Genomic DNA, 18,165 nt, shown 5'->3' with positions numbered 1-18,165 from the left:
GAAGGACCGCGAACTCAGCCCCCTATCTGTGAGCCACCTATTAATGGCCCTTGTGGTCACTGAAGCACCAATTGCGCGTATGATCGATGATAATCATGAATCCCTCAGTGCCTCTCTGACGATTGCACGGTCACCACGTTCTAGGACGTCCGCTTCCCCCTTGACAGAGTGTTCAGCTATGATTCCCCATTGCTGCCAACATCGTGGAACAGTGGCATCTCCCCTATACAAATGTAAAGCGATTCGCCGATTGTTCCAACCGACTTCTTGGACCCCAACTACACGTCCTCTCTCACGTTACTGTCCAACTGAGTGCTTAAAGCACTCCATCTTAAGGCCACGAGTGGCCTACAGGGACCATCCAACCGCCGTGTCATCCTCAGTAGAGGATGCGGATAGGAGGGGCGTGGGGTCAGCACACCGCGCTCCCGGTCGTAAGATGGTATTCTTGACCGAAGCCGCTACTATCCGGTCGAGTAGCTCCTCAATTGGCATCACGAGTGCACACCGAAAAATGGCAACAGCGCATGGCGGCCTGGATGGTCACCCATCCAAGTGCCGGCCACGCCCGACAGCGCTTAACTTCGGTGATCTCACGGGAACCGGTGTATCCACTGCGGCAAGGCCGTTGCCCCCAATTGAGTACACGAAGCGAAATTCGCAAAGACTTCATTCCCTCGTATCGACACGTCTCCTATTTACTATTCTTCCCAGCTGCACAGTGAAATTGGGCTGCAGCGTAGACCATGTATTACATAGACTGCGCATCTCCCTAACTCAGCCGTGTTAACGCTCGAAACCAACAAAGTCACGTAACTAGGGGCAGAAAGCTGAGTTCCTGTCTTTACACGCTGGGTGAAGTAGAGCTGACAGTCACATTTACAGCTGAGATAAAGCATTGATTTTGACAATTCATCGAACTGTAGTGCGACTCTTACATAAGTACTAGTGCTATTTACATAATTTCTCCGAAATTCCTGATGATAAAATTATTATCTTTTTTACATGTGTTCATGTTGAAGCGTATTGACAGTTCTTTTAACAAGCGGCAGAATCACTGTCCTTTATTGAATCCTTTTTTTTCTCTTTCTTTCTTTTTTGCACCGTGGGTTTTTGTTGTACACCGCTTCCACAGGAGTGGAAGACAAAATAACCATTTCGAACGCAGAATCAGTTTTATAACGATTCCACAAGAATCTGTGTGAAGTGCTTTAGTAAGCTTTTGTAAGGAAGGAAATTCGTTTATGTGCATAATATCAGGTATTTACGTAAAATAAGCACATACGTTTTATGATTTTTGCTTAATCCAGTACAGACACCGAAAAGATATCAAGAAAGGAAGCGTAATCTATTACAAAATATTGATTATACTGTGGTAGTGAGCTACATACTATCGATATGTCATCTCAAAAGCTTAGTCATTAACTAAGTTTTACATTCCAGGACCAACACCCATCCTAACTTTCAACTTATAGAAATAGCTCTGCAAATTATTAAAGTAATTCACTTACACAACTGAGATTTTCGTCACTTTACCTAATCTGTAGGACACAAAAAAAGGACTTACCTGAGCATATGTGGTCTTTACTTCTGCATCTAGTAAAAAGCACAACAGCTCAACATTTGATCTGTAAGAAAATGTCATAAAATGTGCACTATAAATGCGTAATGACATACCCGGCTTCGTGCCCTTAGTCACGTGACTTAGAAGTTGGTTAATGACATCATGGTCTATGCGCTACAGCGTTATACATCCAACTTTCGGCCGCCAAAGTTTATAGTTTCGCATTTTCTGTCGGTATCTGTATGAATATCAGTTTCTCAGCAATTTGCATAACTCCTTCGTGGTGCGTAGTGTTTTGTCTTAGAGTGTATAAAAAAGTACTACAAATCTTCAGAAACTATTCCCGTACCGATTATCAAAATATGGTCGTGGTAAAAAGTAGCTACACGTTTCCAAAGTTCGTATGAAAACCCAGAAAAGGCTGTTAATATTTTAATTAAAACTGAGAAACTGAAAATGATTAAATGAAATAGAGATGCCTACAGTTAAGACGTTCACCCTATGTGGACGAGAAAATATACAGTTAAGAAGTAACCGAGATGATGGTGCAATAAGTGATGAAATCGTCCAAGGAAAATTTCGAGCAATTTTAAAATTTCATATTGACTCGCGTGATTCATCCCTCAAAAATTTAGAGATAGCGCCGAACAACTCAGAATTAACTGATTGATTGTTGCCATTCTGTTATATTGCAGAAGATAATCAGGTCAAAGAAGCAAAATATTATGCTATTCTTGGCGAAGAAACAACCGATGCCAGTGGAACAGAACAGTTCAGTGTATGCGTCAGATTTCTGGATATAGTCCATCTCGATAGCTGCAAAGGAGCCCGGTTTCGGTTCCCGGCTGGGTCGGAGATTTTCTCCGCTCAGGAACTGGGTGTTGTGTTGCCTTCATCATCATCATCATCTCATCGCCATCGACACGCAAGTCGCCGAAGTGGCGTCAAATCGAAAGACTTGCACCGGGTGACCGGTCTACCCGACAGGAGGTCCTAGCCACACGACATTTCATTTCATCTGGCTGTACAAAAGAGCACATATGCTTTCTGTCTGCAACTGACGACTGGTGCTCCATTAATCGATCAAATCGTTCAAGAATTAAATCAAGTCGGCCTACAAGTTGAGTATTTGAGATTTCAAGGTTACGACGGAGGTGTCAACGTGTCTGGGAAGTTTAGTGGCAAGACGCAGTCAATACCTTCTCTGCGCAGTGCCGATGGTACTGTTACTTACGACTGTACCGCTAAAGCGGAGTTATTGAACGGAGTTTTCCGAAATTCCTTCACCAAGCAAGACGAATGGAACATTCCAGAATTTGAAACACGAACATCTGCTAGCATGAGTTTCTTATAAGTAGATACCTTAGGGGTTGCGAAGCAACTCAAATCGCTTGATATGGGCAAGTCTTCAGGTCCAGATTGTATACCGACTAGGTTCCTTTCAGACTACGCTGATACAATAGCTCCCTACTTAGCACTCATATACAACCGCTCGCTCACCGATAGATCTGTACCTACAGATTGGAAAATTGCGCAGGTCGCACCAGTGTTTAAGAAGGGTAGTAGGAGTAATCCATCTAACTACGGGCCTATATCATTGACGTCGGTTTGCAGTAGGGTTTTGGAGCATATACTGTATTCAAACATTATGAATCACCTCGAAGGAAACGATCTATTGATACGTAATCAGCATGGTTTCAGAAAACATCGCTCTTGTGCAACGCAGCTAGCTCTTTATTCGCACGAAGTAATGGCCGCTATCGACAGGGGATCTCAAGTTGATTCCGTATTTCTAGATTTCCGGAAAGCTTTTGACACCATTCCTCACAAGCGACTTCTAATCAAGCTGCGGGCCTATGGGGTATCGTCAAAGTTGTGCGACTGGATTCGTGATTTCCTGTCGGGAAGGTCGCAGTTCGTAGTAACGACGGCAAATCATCGAGTAAAACTGAAGTGATTTCAGGTGTTTCCCAGGGAAGCGTCCTGGGACCCCTGCTGTTCCTGATCTATATAAATGACCTGGGTGACAATCTGAGCAGTTCTCTTAGGTTGTTCGCAGATGATGCTGCAATTTACCGTCTAGTAAGGTCATCCGAAGACCAGTATCAGTTGCAAAGCGATTTAGAAAAGATTGCTGTATGGTGTGGCAGGTGGCAGTTGACGCTAAATAACGAAAAGTGTGAGATGATCCACATGAGTTCCAAAAGAAATCCGTTGGAATTCGATTACTCGATAAATAGTACAATTTTGAAGGCTGTCAATTCAACTAAGTACCTGGGTGTTAAAATTACGAACAACTTCAGTTGGAAAGACCACATAGATAATATTGTGGGGAAGGCGAGCCAAAGGTTGCGTTTCATTGGCAGGACACTTAGAAGATGCAACAACTCCACTAAAGAGACAGTTTACACTACACTCGTTCGTCCTCTGTTAGAATATTGCTGCGCGGTGTGGGATCCTTACCAGGTGGGATTGACGGAGGACATCGAGAGGGTGCAAAGAAGGGCAGCTCGTTTTGTATTATCGCGTTATAGGGGAGAGAGTGTGGCAGATATGATACACGAGTTGGGATGGAAGTCATTACAGCATAGACGTTTTTCGTCGCGGCGAGAGCTTTTTACGAAATTTCAGTCACCAACTTTCTCTTCCGAATGCGAAAATATTTTGTTGAGCCCAACCTACATAGGTAGGAATGATCATCAAAATAAAGTAAGAGAAATCAGAGCTCGAATAGAAAGGTTTAGGTGTTCGTTTTTCCCGCACGCTGTTAGGGAGTGGAATGGTAGAGAGATAGTATGATTGTGGTTCGATGAACCCTCTCCCAAGCACTTAAATGTGAATTGCAGAGTAGTCATGTAGATGTAGAATTCCGAATGAAGTACCTCCAACCACTGGCGACTTATATGCATTGTGTAGCACAGAAACTAAACCCAGCTATCGCGAAGGCCTGCAGCTTGCCTAGTGTTCGCAATATGATGGAGTTGGATTACCAGTTTTGCGTGTGAGGAAAAAAACTGGAACTTATGGAGCGAGCTATCCTTGAAAAGCATCGAGAGGCAAATGAAATTACGAAGTCTTGATGGTACACGCTTTCTTGAAAGACTTGATGCACTCCTACAGTTCATAGAGCCCTTTGACTCTGTCGTACAGTTCCTTGAAGAAATGGACCGAACTTCTTCGCAATCGGAAATGAAAGTCTTCTGGCTTCTATTCAGTGATTCGACTCTGGCTTATATTTGACGGTGTAACCGCCACTGTATTCTAAATTACTTTTCCGCTTTCCCTGCAACTTCTGCCTGTTGCGTTAGTCTTAACCTTTGCTGTGAGATGGTGGAACGAGAAACTAAATATCAAGAAGTTTTTCAAGAGGCGTGTCGTGTTTTAGAACCTTTGGACATTGAGTGCAGACAGTCAGAACCGCCAGACATTCAATTCATCACCCAAGTATAGAAGCTCTAATGCTAAGGAATACCACAGGTAAAATAAACCTTTAATACACACACACACGCTTTTTGTTTGATGTAGCGTTCCTGTCTTATGTTTTATGTTCTTTCGAGCTGGAGGAAAATGTCATGTCGTGTTTCGTTTGATGCTGTATGTATTCCTTCCTTTCATCGTTTTTGTATTGAGACAGTTGAGAGTCGCTTTTCGAGAGCTGAGCACTCTTCAGTTCTCGACCAGTTCACCCCTACTTTAACACCCAAACCTCCGGATGTCAGACACTCAGATCGGTACCAAACATTGTGTGTCGATAGAGTATCAATCAAAACACCGATTTAGTTAGCGCTACGTGCTGTCGTTCAATAGAACGTGCGTAAACGGTAATTAAATGTAACATCATAACTGCGGAGCATAGATAAACGGTATCTGTGAGCTCTGAATGAGAACGTCTCTGATAAGTGATTTGGAAATGAAATTTACTTTGCAGCAATATGTAATCGTCGGTTTAAAATAAAGGAAATAAGAGCAAGGAAATTTCTCCATCAAATTACATTTCTCCTCTGTTAACAGTTTCCTTGCCTGGCGTGTGCACATGTGGCTTCGTCGCGCTTGCACTCCTTAACTATGAGTAAGTTGCTTTTCCGAACATGACGTAATACAATGTGGAATGACTCTCAGTTTTGAGGTAAAGTGCAAAACTGAGAGTCATTCCACAGATAACGTCCCAGCAGAAGTACTGAAGGAAAGTGGAGAAACAACAAAAGAGTACTTATATAAACTTATTCAAGAGTACTATGAAGATAGAAAAGAACCACCTACAGATTTGCTTAACAGCAAAACAGTAAAAATTCCAAAAAAAAAAAAGAAAAGGAAGTTCTCTGGACTGTGCGAACTATAGAACTATCTCCTTACTATGCCACACTTCCAAAATATTGTTAAACGTAATAAAAAATCGAATAAAAAAGAAAATAGAAGCAAACCCAGGAGAAGACCAATTCGGTTTCAGATCCAGAAAAGATACTAGGGAGGCAGTACTAGCTCTGAGGACGGTATTAGAAAGACGAATTGGATTTAATAGGAAAACCTACTTGACCTTATTAGATTTACAAAAAGCACTTGATATGGTTAATTGGAAATTGTTATTCCGAACAATGAAGGAAATAAATCTTGATTGGAGGGACAGAAAAGTAATCTGTAACCTATATAAAAGGCAGGAAGCAGAAATAGAAGTGAATGGTGTGAAGAAGAAAGCAAAAATAAGAAGGGGAGTAACGCAAGGATGCCCATTATCACCATATTTGTTCAACTTATTTATTGAAGAAACCATTGAAAAATGAAAAGAATAACCAAGGGAATTAAAATTAACGGGGAACGAATACATTGTATCCGTTTTGCAGATGATATAGTAGTACTTACTGAATCAGCAAGGAAATGGAGTTTATGTTGCTAAAATTTGCCAAAATCCTAAGAGCATTTAATCTAAAAATAAATAAGAAGAAAACGAAAACTATGGTAGTAGGGAAGACAAAAGAAAATGGTAAACTTAATATTAAACTAGAAGATGATATTCTAGAACAGGTTGAGAACTTCTGTTATTTAGGGAGCACAATCTCCTGACGACAATAAATGTATCACAGATATAAAGAGAAGAATAGCCTTGGCAAAGCAAGCTTTCCAAAATAAAAGGATTTTACTAACAGACTATCAAATAAGCCTAGAAAGTAGGAAAAAGTTTGCCAAAACTTTTGTCTGGAGTGTCATAACATACAGATGTGAAGTGTGGACTCTAGGAAAGGCAGAGAAAAAGAGATTGGAAGCAATGGAAATGTGGATATGGCGAATAATGACGAAAACAAGCTGGGTAGATAGAAAAAGTAATGACCAGATCTTAAGAGAAGTGAATGAGAACAGAACGCTGCTGAATTATGTGGCGAAGAAGAAAATATAAAATGATAGGACACATAATGAGACAGAACCAGTTCCTAAGGAATGTATTTAAAGGAAAAGTTTTAGGGAAAACACCAAGAGGCAGGCCAAGAGCAACGTATTTTAATAACATCAAAGAAGATATGGGGATAAAATCGTATGAAGAATTGAAGAGGATGACAATGGAGAGAGGGACGTGGCTAAATCGACAAGGCATAGCCTTTAGTTTATGATCATGATAGGGCGTGAAGTCTCCCTATGGCCCTGTTCCTGACCCATTGGATATGCGGGACCCAGGTAAGCCACTGATCCAGTCACACACATGTCTCAGTTTTGGACTTCAGGATGGGGCCCCCACGATGTGAAGGAGTTCCAGATTGGGAGGTACCTTCTGCCTTGTGAAGCTAACTGCCTGGCTCTTCCTAGGATTAAATTTGAGATGTCAGTTGGTGGCCCAAACGCAAAGTGCTTCACAGACTTGCTGGAGGCGGCGTCCCATGTGGCGCACAGTCACACTGGGAGTGAAGAGAGTGGTGTCGTCCGCATATAGGGCCAGTTCCACAGACCTAGTAGAGCAGGTGGCCAAGTACAGACCCTTGCGGTACTCCTGCATGGATGGGCCTGATGGTGCACGTTCCTTGGTCTGCCTAGACGTGGAAGGTCCTGTTGGAGAGATATGTCCTCAAGAGGACCCCATGCAACATTCGCACCCCATGCACAAACAACTTGTAGACGAGACCATTGTGCCACGCAGAGTCAAAGGCATGGGAGACGTCGGGGAATACCACCGCCTTCACCGCAGGCTCCACTAGATGGAGCAGCTGGTGGGACGTGGTGTGTCCTCCGTGAAACCCGCACTGCTCATCCTGGAGATGTTCCTAATTTATGTGTTGAAGGAGCCGCTTTGTATAAAACCTCTAGAATACTTTCTAGACGGATGGAAGAAGGCTTATGGACCTGTAGCTTTGGGATGGCCACCACTTCCGCATATAGACACCCAAAGCAGGTAACTGGTTAAAAATATTGGCCAGATATGGATGAAACTCGGGAGGCAGATTTCGGAGTAGTAAATTCAGAATGGCGTCTTCGCCACAAGCCCTACGGGTGTTAAGCGTCCGAGGTAGCAAAGCGATCTCTTCTACAGTAATGGAGTCAATGACGTCATCTTCCTGTCTTGCAGCAATGAAGGTTGGAAGGCGTTCTTCCGCGAGCCTGATGTGGGCCTCGTCAACAACGTCGACCACAGGCCTGAAGTTAACCTCAAAGATGTCAGCCAGGGCACTGGACTTGGCATCCGGCTCGCAGAGGTATTCTCTTTCAGACTACAGTGGGGGGACACCCTGCCTGCAGCGCAGGATGCCGCACACAATGTGCCAAGCACTGCCATCGTCTGGGTCAATGGATCGACAAGGTCTGCTCATGCCTTGTTGCAGTGTGCTAAGACCACCGTGAGGATGGCACGTCACATGTGGTTTATGCGACGTTTCGTCAGCGCTGCCTCGTAAGATGCCACTCACCAAAAGAGCGATTTTTGGTCGCAATCTCTGGAATTTTAATAAACATTTTTGGAACAGTGATTAATTTTTTTTATTTCTTTTTTTTTTTTTTAAATTCAGTCTTAATCACACCACGTATGTTACAAGAACATAGGTGACCGGTTTCAATCATATCACATGACCATCATCAGACCCATGGCATCCTTCGAAGATGGTAGGTGGAGCACTCTCCTCAGCTGCAGTGATGTCAACTGAGTTTGGGAGGCAGCAAGTCCTAACCCACAGGTGATGAGGATATCCAGGAGTTGCGACGTCTGCGGCATGTAGAATTGCCTGATTTAGAGAGGCAATGGCCACTTCGGCTCCCACCTCCACAGGATAATGCACATCAGGGAGGTACATCAGTATCTCGGTTTGCAAGCGCTCGACATCGACCTTTCTTTAGGTTGGTCAGCCAGCCTCTACCAACGCACCAATGACATGAATGTCAAAGATCACTGGTGCATGATCAGATGACAGAGTTGTCCTCATTGAGGCAGATGTAAGCTGATAGACCCCCTTTAGAATGGCGATGTGGAGCACATCAGCTTGTCCATGAACTGGATAGATAGTATGGTCAAAGGGCTCGAGAATAATGGCTCCCTGTCGCAGAGCAACACGTTCTACTCAGCGCCCGCTGAAATTGGTGAGACGAGAGTTCCACCGAGTGGACATCGCGTTGAATTCCCCTACGATGAAATGTGCTCCCCCCCCCCCCCCCCCTCCCCATGGCCAGCAGGGCGTCAAAGTCAGCTTCTTGCAGTACACACCCTGGAGAGGCCAGTAGGCTGGCACAAAGGCGATTTTGCGGATTGTATTGTAAACTATCACACCAGTGGCCTCAAGGATGTCTAACTGGGGCAGTTGCACAGGAAAGTGCTGCAGTGACGACGTAACATATACCATTGTACCACCGCCAGCAGACAGCTGGCTTGTGTGATAGCAGCAGTAGTTTTCTGCCTTAACATGAACACCTGGCTTTAGGCCAGTATTACACTATCAGATTTCTTTGTCAAAGATTTGATCAAAGATGTGATCAAATATTCGTCAAATACATTTGACAAAGATCTTTGACGTGGCGCTAAAAATGGGTATTACACTTGTCATCATATTTTTCGTCAAAGATTGCTGACAACAACAACTTGTTATTAACTGCAGCAGTTCCATGTACCACAATTGCACTGTGTGCACACGAGGAAGAGAAGCATTAAACAAAACTTGTTATGTGAGCTTATAGCAGAGGACGTCAAGTGGTACATCAATTACTTAAGAATAGATGAGCATACATTTCTGTATGTGCTCAGTGAAGTGTATCCTCATCTCACAAAACACAATACTCACTTAAGAACTGCTACATCTGCAGAAGACAGGATCACTGTAACACACCGATTCCTTGCTACAGGAGAGAGGTTATGCTACGTTAGGTTAGGTGAGGTTAGGTTAGGTTAGGTGAGGTTAGGTCTCCAATCTTCTTAATCTGTTTTTGTATACAAGGTGCCTCACGTTGTAAAGCGTCTCATCAGCTTCATACATCTCTATTAATTTTGTAGTTGTCCGTACACACCAATTGTATTTACCAGCAGTGTTTGTAAAAACACTACAGATGACAGAACGCTGCTGCGATGCTAGCGCTCCACGTGGTAACGTGTCACATTGCAGTGAACAGAAGACAAGTGACTTCTTTGATCAATTCTACAGCGAGGCCCTAGATTTGATTAAATATTTGACGATATTTGGCAAAGTTCCCTGTTACACCATCAAATTTCTTTGACAAAGATATTTGACAAAGATATTGGACAAAGAAATTTGAAAGTGTAATACTGACCTTAGGAATGTCTCACAGACAAGGCAGATATCTAATGCCTTGTCGTGAAGAAATTCGCTAAATTCCCTTGCTGTGGTAGGGGACTATTAACATTGAAAATGCAGACGGTCAGGCCATGAATGTGGCTGGGGGACTACACGGCAGCCTGAAGGACAGTCGCGACTGTGGAGACAAGTGGTGGGAGTTGAACGATAATTCTGTTTAAGGTCAGCAGCAGATCTTCGGCAACAGCGCCCGTAGCAGAGGGGTTGGGGGTCGGGGGGGGGGGGTCCAGGTGCCTGGGATCCAGGGCCAGGGTGGCTCTGATCATGAGCAAGATTCTGAGTAGTAGGAGCACTGGCTGGGGGAGAAGGGGGTGGCCTGGCAGCGCTAGAAACAGGCTCTGAACTTTCGGCCAGTTGTGATGGGTGGGAAGCTTTGCGACGCTCGCTGCTGGGTAGAGTCTGCCCCTGAAAAACGGCTGCAAAACTAACCCCAGGCTGCATTTTCCGTGCAGCCTTTCCACGTTTGCGTATTTTAAAAGCAATGCAGTCCCTGTAGGTGGCCACATGTGGCTCACTACAGTTGCAGCATTGGGAGAGGATCTTCACGTTTTTTGGGACATTCTTTACTTTGATGTGGGCCTGGACACTTAACGCAGCACGCAGGCATGGTACGCTTGTAGGCCACGTGATCCAGGCCCTGGCAAGAGTAGCATTGCGGCCTCTTGCCTTTGACCCAGAGGGGTTTTACCGAAACATCCATGTCCGCGATTGACTCCAGGACAACAAGGAACAACATAATTTTCTTGTGCATCGTGGTGGACATCATCTGCTCGACAGTGCGGGGAAAAGCCCGGGTCTGACAGCTCTTGTTTCAGGTGATTGGGATCTATCCTAAGGGGGAGGTGGCAGATGACCACGTTCAAGAGTTTGATGGACTCTGCATTATGCGTGTAGCAAGGCAGCCCCTGTCCCCAACGAAGTCCATGAGCTTCTTGTGTTTGTCAGTGGAGGAGGTAATGACCTTGTAAAAGTAACTTTGAATGACTTCACGTCGACGACCACTTTGATCATCCACCGAAGTTCATGAAGTCCTCTGACCACTTCATGGCTACCAGCTGTGGTCGGGACAGCTTTCGCACCTGAGGAGTGGGCTCAGCTTCTGTGTCCTCTTCAGGCGCCTATGCAAATCGATTTGTCTTAGGTAGGGACAGGGGTTGTACTTGCTCAAGCCGCTTGGGCTAGAAAGTGCACCTCCGGTTAGGGGCAGTGAAACCACTGGCTGCTGTGGGCGCCGCAGGAGCGTCCGACGTGACAGCCCTCTTCTTGTTTTGTCTCCTGTCGTGTAAGGAAGTGGTTGCAGTTGAATTGTCTGTATCAATATTAACCAGGAATTTTCGCGTCTTCGCCGATAGAGGTGATTCCAGATTTGCCTCTGGGATATCCAGTGCATCTGGAGCCGAATTTTGTCCTGTACAGTCAGAGTATTCTTCGTCAGTAGTGGAGCTCCAACGTTAGGCGGGTGATGGAGCCCCTTACGGAAATAGCGGAAAGGTCGGGGAAGAAGGCCAGTGTTCACTCTGTCTGCTTGCCGGGGGGTCTCATCCGAGATGTGGAGGAGGCCCTACCGGCGGCGATAGAGAGCACTGGGTGCACCCGACTGCAAATTGTTGCTCATGTCGGCACCAATGACTCTTGCCGTCTGGGTTCAGAGGTCATCCTCAGTTCGTACAGGCGGTTGGCGGAGTTGGTGAAGGTGGAAAGCCACGCTCGCGGGGTGGAATCAGAGCTAACTATTTGTAGTATCGTTCCGAGAACCGATCGCGGTCCTCTGGTTTGGAGCCGAGTGGAAGGCTTAAACCAGAGGCTCAGACGATTCTGCGGAGAGCTGGGGTGCAAATTTCTCGACCTCCGCTGTCGGGTGGAGAAATGTAGGGTCCCCCTGAATAGGTCAGGCGTGCACTACACGCCGGAAGCGGCTACGAGGGTAGCGGGGTACGTGTGGAGTCCACATGGGGGTTTTTTAGGTTAGAGAATTCCCTCCCTAGGCCCGACAAGACGCCTCCTGAGACGCGGCAAGGCAGGAGTAGGCAAAATGCAACAAGGAATAACAATATTAATGTGCTAATAGTAAACTGCAGGAGCGTCTATAGAAAGGTCCCAGAACTGCCCTCATTAATAAACGGTCACAACGCCCATATAGTACTAGGAACAGAAAGTTGGCTGAAACCAGACGTAAACAGTAATGAAATCCTAAACTCTGATTGGAATGTATACCGCAGAGATAGGCTGGACAGTGAAGGGGGAGGCGTGTTTATAGCGATAAGAAGTGCAATAGTATCGAAGGAAATTGACGGAGATTCGAATTGTGAAATGATTTGGGTGAAGGTCACGGTTAAAGCAGGCTCAGACATGGTAATTGGATGTCTCTATAGGCCCCCGGGCTCAGCAGCTGTTGTGGCTCAGCACCTGAAGAATAATTTGGAAAATATTTCGAGTAGATTTCCCCACCATGTTATAGTTCTGGGTGCAGATTTTAATTTGCCGGATATAGACTGGGAGACTCAAACGTTCATAACGGGTGGCAGGGACAAAGAATCCAGTGAAATATTTTTAAGTGCTTTATCTGAAAACTACCTTGAGCAGTTAAACAGAAAACCGACTCGTGGCGATAATATATTAGACCTTCTGGTGACAAACAGACCCGAACTATTTGAATCAGTTAATGCAGAACAGGGAATCAGCGATCATAAAGCGGTTACTGCATCGATGATTTCAGTCGTAAATAGAAATATTAAAAAAGGTAGGAAGATTTTTCTGTTTAGCAAAAGTGACAAAAAGCAGATTACAGAGTACCTGACGGCTCAACACAAAAGTTTTGTCTCAAGTGCAGATAGTGTTGAGGATCAGTGGACAAAGTTCAAAACCATGGTACAATATGCGTTAGATGAGTATGTGCCAAGCAAGATCGTAAGAGATGGGAAAGAGCCACCGTGGTACAACAACCGAGTTAGAAAACTGCTGCGGAAGCAAAGGGAACTTCACAGCAAACATAAACATAGCCAAAGCCTTGCAGACAAACAAAAATTACGCGAAGCGAAATGTAGTGTGAGGAGGGCTATGCGAGAGGCTTTCAATGAATTCGAAAGTAAAGTTCTATGTACTGACTTGGCAGAAAATCCTAAGAAATTTTGGTCCTATGTCAAAGCGGTAGGTGGATCAAAACAAAACGTCCAGACACTCTGTGACCAAAATGGTACTGAAACAGAGGATGACAGACTAAAGGCCGAAATACTAAATGTCTTCTTCCAAAGCTGTTTCACAGAGGAAGACTGCACTGTGCTTCCTTCTCTAGATTGTCGCACAGTTGACAAAATGGTAGATATCGAAGTAGACGACAGAGGGATAGAGAAACAATTAAAATCGCTCAAAAGAGGAAAGGCCGCTGGTCCTGATGGGATACCAGTTCGATTTTACACAGAGTACGCGAAGGAACTTGCCCCCCTTCTTACAGCGGTGTACCGTAGGTCTCTAGAAGAGCGAAGCGTTCCAAAGGATTGGAAAAGGGCACAGGTCATCCCCGTTCTCAAGAAGGGACGTCGAACAGATGTGCAGAACTATAGACCTATATCTCTAACGTCGATCAGTTGTAGAATTTTGGAACACGTATTATGTTCGAGTATAATGTCTTTTCTGGAGACTAGAAATCTACTCTGTAGGAATCAGCATGGGTTTCGAAAAAGACGATCGTGTGAAACCCAGCTCGCGCTATTCGTCCACGAGACTCAGAGGGCCTTAGACACGGGTTCACAGGTAGATGCCGTGTTTCTTGACTTCCGTAAGGCGTTTGACACAGTTCCCCAGTCGTTTAATGAACAAAGTAAGAGCATACGGACTATCAGATCAATTGTGTGATTGGATTGAGGAGTTCCTAGATAACAGAACGCAGCACGTCATTCTCAATGGAGAGAAGTCTTCCGAAGTAAGAGTGATTTCAGGTGTGCCGCAGGGGAGTGTCATAGGACCGTTGCTATTCACAATATACATAAATGACCTGGTGGATGACATCGGAAGTTCACTGAGGCTTTTTGCAGATGATGCTGTGGTGTATCGAGAGGTTGCAACAATGGAAAATTGTACTGAAATGCAGGAGGATCTGCAGCGAATTGACGCATGGTGCACGGAATGGCAATTGAATCTCAATGTAGCGAAGTGTAATGTGATGCGAATACATAGAAAGATAGGTCCCTTATCATTTAGCTACAAAATAGCAGGTCAGCAACTGGAAGCAGTTAATTCCATAAATTATCTGGGAGTACGCATTAGGAGTGATTTAAAATGGAATGATCATATAAAGTTGATCGTCGGTAAAGCAGGTGCCAGACTGAGATTCATTGGAAGAATCCTAAGGAAATGCAATCCGACAACAAAGGAAGTAGGTTACAGTACGCTTGTTCGCCCAATGCTTGAATACTGCTCAGCAGTGTGGGATCCGCACCAGGTAGGGTTGATAGAAGAGATAGAGAAGATCCAACGGAGAGCAGCGTGCTTCGTTACAGGATCATTTAGTAATTGCGAAAGCGTTACGGAGATGATAGATAAACTCCAGTGGAATACTCTGCAGGAGAGACGCTCAGTAGCTCGGTACGGGCTTTTGTTAAAGTTTCGAGAACATACCTTCACCGAAGAGTCAAGCAGTATATTGCTCCCTCCTACGTATATCTCGCGAAGAGACCATGAGGATAAAATCAGAGAGATTAGAGCTCACACAGAAGCATACCGACAATCCTTCTTTCCACGTACAATACGAGACTGGAATAGAAGGGAGAACCGATAGAGGTACTCAGGGTACCCTCCGCCACACACCGTCAGGTGGCTTGCGGAGTACGGATGTAGATGTAGATGTAGATGTAGTCTGTCCTTGTGCGGCAGAAACTGGCGTGGTAGCGGCTTCTTGGCTGGGACTGACCGATGGGGCAACCAGCAGGGCACTGGCTACTTGATTTTCCAGTGCGGTGGCGCAGCACCCTTCAGGGCCGCCTCTGGCAGAACAGCAACGTCTTGAGTTGTTGCGTCCGACAGAGCTCCCGATGGTACAATCGCCTCTTGCATAGTTGTGCATGGCAGGTTGTGCAGCAACAGAGGAAAGTCATGTGGCAACTGGTACATCTTATAACAGCGGAGGCGCCTTTTGTCATGGACACGGCTCCGATAGTCATGGGCATGTGCCAGTCTGATAATAATGAGGAATAGCTCCGTGGAGGAGAGCTCACGAAAGTCGTGTGGGTCCGATGTGTAAACCTGACTAGTCTGCCTATCCATCATAGGTGGCGGGCCAGATGGAGCCACCAGCGGGGCCGACCCAGCCGCCTGAGCAGGCTCCGCTGGGCAGCGATCCGCCACCTTTCGCAGTAACACGATCCTCCTTGAACGGCATTTCGAGCGCGACTTCGGACGTCTCGTGTGTCCGTAGTCGGTCGCGGCGCTTATTTCTTCTTCACATAGGGACCACGGCTACCGCGTTGTCATCCTGGACAGGGGTCGGTCAGCGTGCAATTGGCTGTCATGTTCTCACAGCCATCCCGGTGCCACATGTTACTGCCAGTTTCTATGCCGACGACACAGCGCTCCTGGCTGCAGGCACCAGAATGCACCACCTCGTCACACGGATGCAGCGCCAACTATATTTAGTGGACCGCTGGGCCCACAGGAACAAAATAACGCTCAATGCAGAGAAAACCAAAGTTGTTGTCTTCACACGTCGGAGACCCATCGTCAATGAACGCCTACGGATATCAGACCAGCCGCTCCCCTGGGCAACAGCTGTAAAATACTTGGGAGTGCATCTGGACGCCAAACTGCTGTATAGTCGTCACATTATTGATAAGAAGACGTCTGGCCTCAAAATGCTGGGAGCTCTCCTCCCATTTCTAAAGAGCTCGTACCTCAGCCAACGCGCGAAACTCCAGTTGTACCATTTCACAGTCGAACCACCTATTTTGAATGGATCGACCTATTGGGGTACTACAAGAAGTTACAGGTTGTACAAAGCACATGCCTACGATGGATCACTGGAGCCCAGTGGTATATCCGGAATCATGATATTCATCGAGCCTTAAGCGAATCTTACCTCTCAGACAAGGTCAAGGAAAAGGCACGAACCTTATTTCGGAAGTTGGACATGATACGTGACACTACACCACAACTCACCACGGTAGGTGCGGTAGAACCCTTACGCAACCAGAAATATAAAGTACCGAAGGCGATAGTATTTGAGCCTCCGTAAATGATATCCCTACGTAATTCTTCATAATTTAAGGACATAAAGTCCTTTAGCACTTCTACACACATGTTTTCAAACACATACCAAAAGCAGCGAGTTAAAGGACCCTTCTGTCTGCCCAAACTAAAGCTGAAATAAGAATAAATAAATAAAGAGAAAGATTTTACCCTTTCCATTCCCTACAGAAGTGAAAACCAACGAAGTTGGTCAGACTTCAGCACAACCATCAGCCACAAAAAAAAAAGGGCATTTCTTCCTTATCGTTCCCGACTGGCATGCCGGCGCTTGACTTTACGACGTAACAATTATACCCATCAATCAATAAGAACAACATTTTTAGTATGGGAGCAACTTCGTAATCACGTAAAGAAATCATCTATTCCCTATAAAACTTACTGTTCACCTACTCGGCCAAAATGTCTGAAACAGCTAGCTTTTCTTCCGATTTCAAACTTGGTCCCATAGTAAAAGTTATGCTTATTGTTGAGTATATTACCCATAAGAGATTATTAACCGATTTTAGGTAAATAACGCAGTATAAAACCACGAAATTCACAGCACCGAGCGAGGTGGCGCAGTGGTTAGCACACTGGACTCGCATTCGGAAGAACGACGGTTCAATCCCGCGTCCGGCCATCCTGATTTAGCTTTTCCGTGATTTCCCTAAATCTCTTCAGGCAAATGCCGGGATGGTTCCTTTGAAAAGGGCATGGCCGATTTCCTTCCCTAATCCGATGAGACCGATGACCTCGCAGTTTGGTCTCCCCCCCCCCCCCCCCCAACACAACCAGAAATTCACAGCAGCGTCGGCCGCGAGAAGAAAACTAGTTTAAAGAGACTGGAAAACTGAACAAACCCGATGGTTGATCTTATATTACATTATTTACGTTATACATTACTGTTGTGGTTGGCAGGAGAGCCAACACCGTGTCACTAGAGGAGGCCGAAAGGCACGCGTTTTAGCTCACGGAGGTCTGGAACACGACAAGGAAATTAGAATTTATAAAAACGGACGTAGCTGGTGGAATACTTAACTTTAATCCATTAATGGAGAACGTCGCTCTTTATGGTACATGATTCACAATATCAATAGTAACTGTAACTGATAATGGCGCCTTGCTAGGTCGTAGCAAATGACGCAGCTGAAGGCTATGCTAAACTATCTTCTCGGAAAATGAGAACGTAAGTAGTCAGTGAACCATCGCTAGCAAAGTCGGCTGTACAACTGGGGCGAATGCTAGGAAGTCTCTCTAGACCCGCCGTGTGGCGGCGCTTGGTCTGCAATCACTGATTGTGGCGACACGCGGGTCCGACGTATACTAACGGACCGCGGCCGATTTAAAGGCTCTGGCGGTGTCTGGCGGTGACATCACAATTACCTTACGTTGTCCATTGCAGCGCAGGCAAGGAAGATCGACCCAGGGTCCACAGCCATCCACACCACACCGGCCGAAAGATCAACCAACGGAACCTAATAAAAAGAGTCACGAACTCAGCTAATCGTGTTCATATCATTGTCGTTTAGATGCATACAAAATAATCATAAGGATGTACTGGATGAACTTGAGCCGACAATGAAAAGTCGCTGCTATTGTTTCCCGGTAAAACAA

General features: G+C 45.4%; 1 pseudogene; it reads right to left on the bottom strand.

Moving 5' to 3' along the window:
• Positions 1 to 515: 515 nt before the first annotated feature.
• LOC126293856 (5S ribosomal RNA) lies at positions 516 to 633 on the bottom strand (annotated as a pseudogene).
• Between the last annotated feature and the right edge of the window lie 17,532 nt (positions 634 to 18,165).

The sequence above is a fragment of the Schistocerca gregaria genome, chromosome 10 (assembly GCF_023897955.1).
Source record: "Schistocerca gregaria isolate iqSchGreg1 chromosome 10, iqSchGreg1.2, whole genome shotgun sequence".
In the NCBI taxonomy this organism is placed as follows: domain Eukaryota; kingdom Metazoa; phylum Arthropoda; class Insecta; order Orthoptera; family Acrididae; genus Schistocerca; species Schistocerca gregaria.
This window is presented reverse-complemented; position numbering and strand designations above follow the sequence as displayed.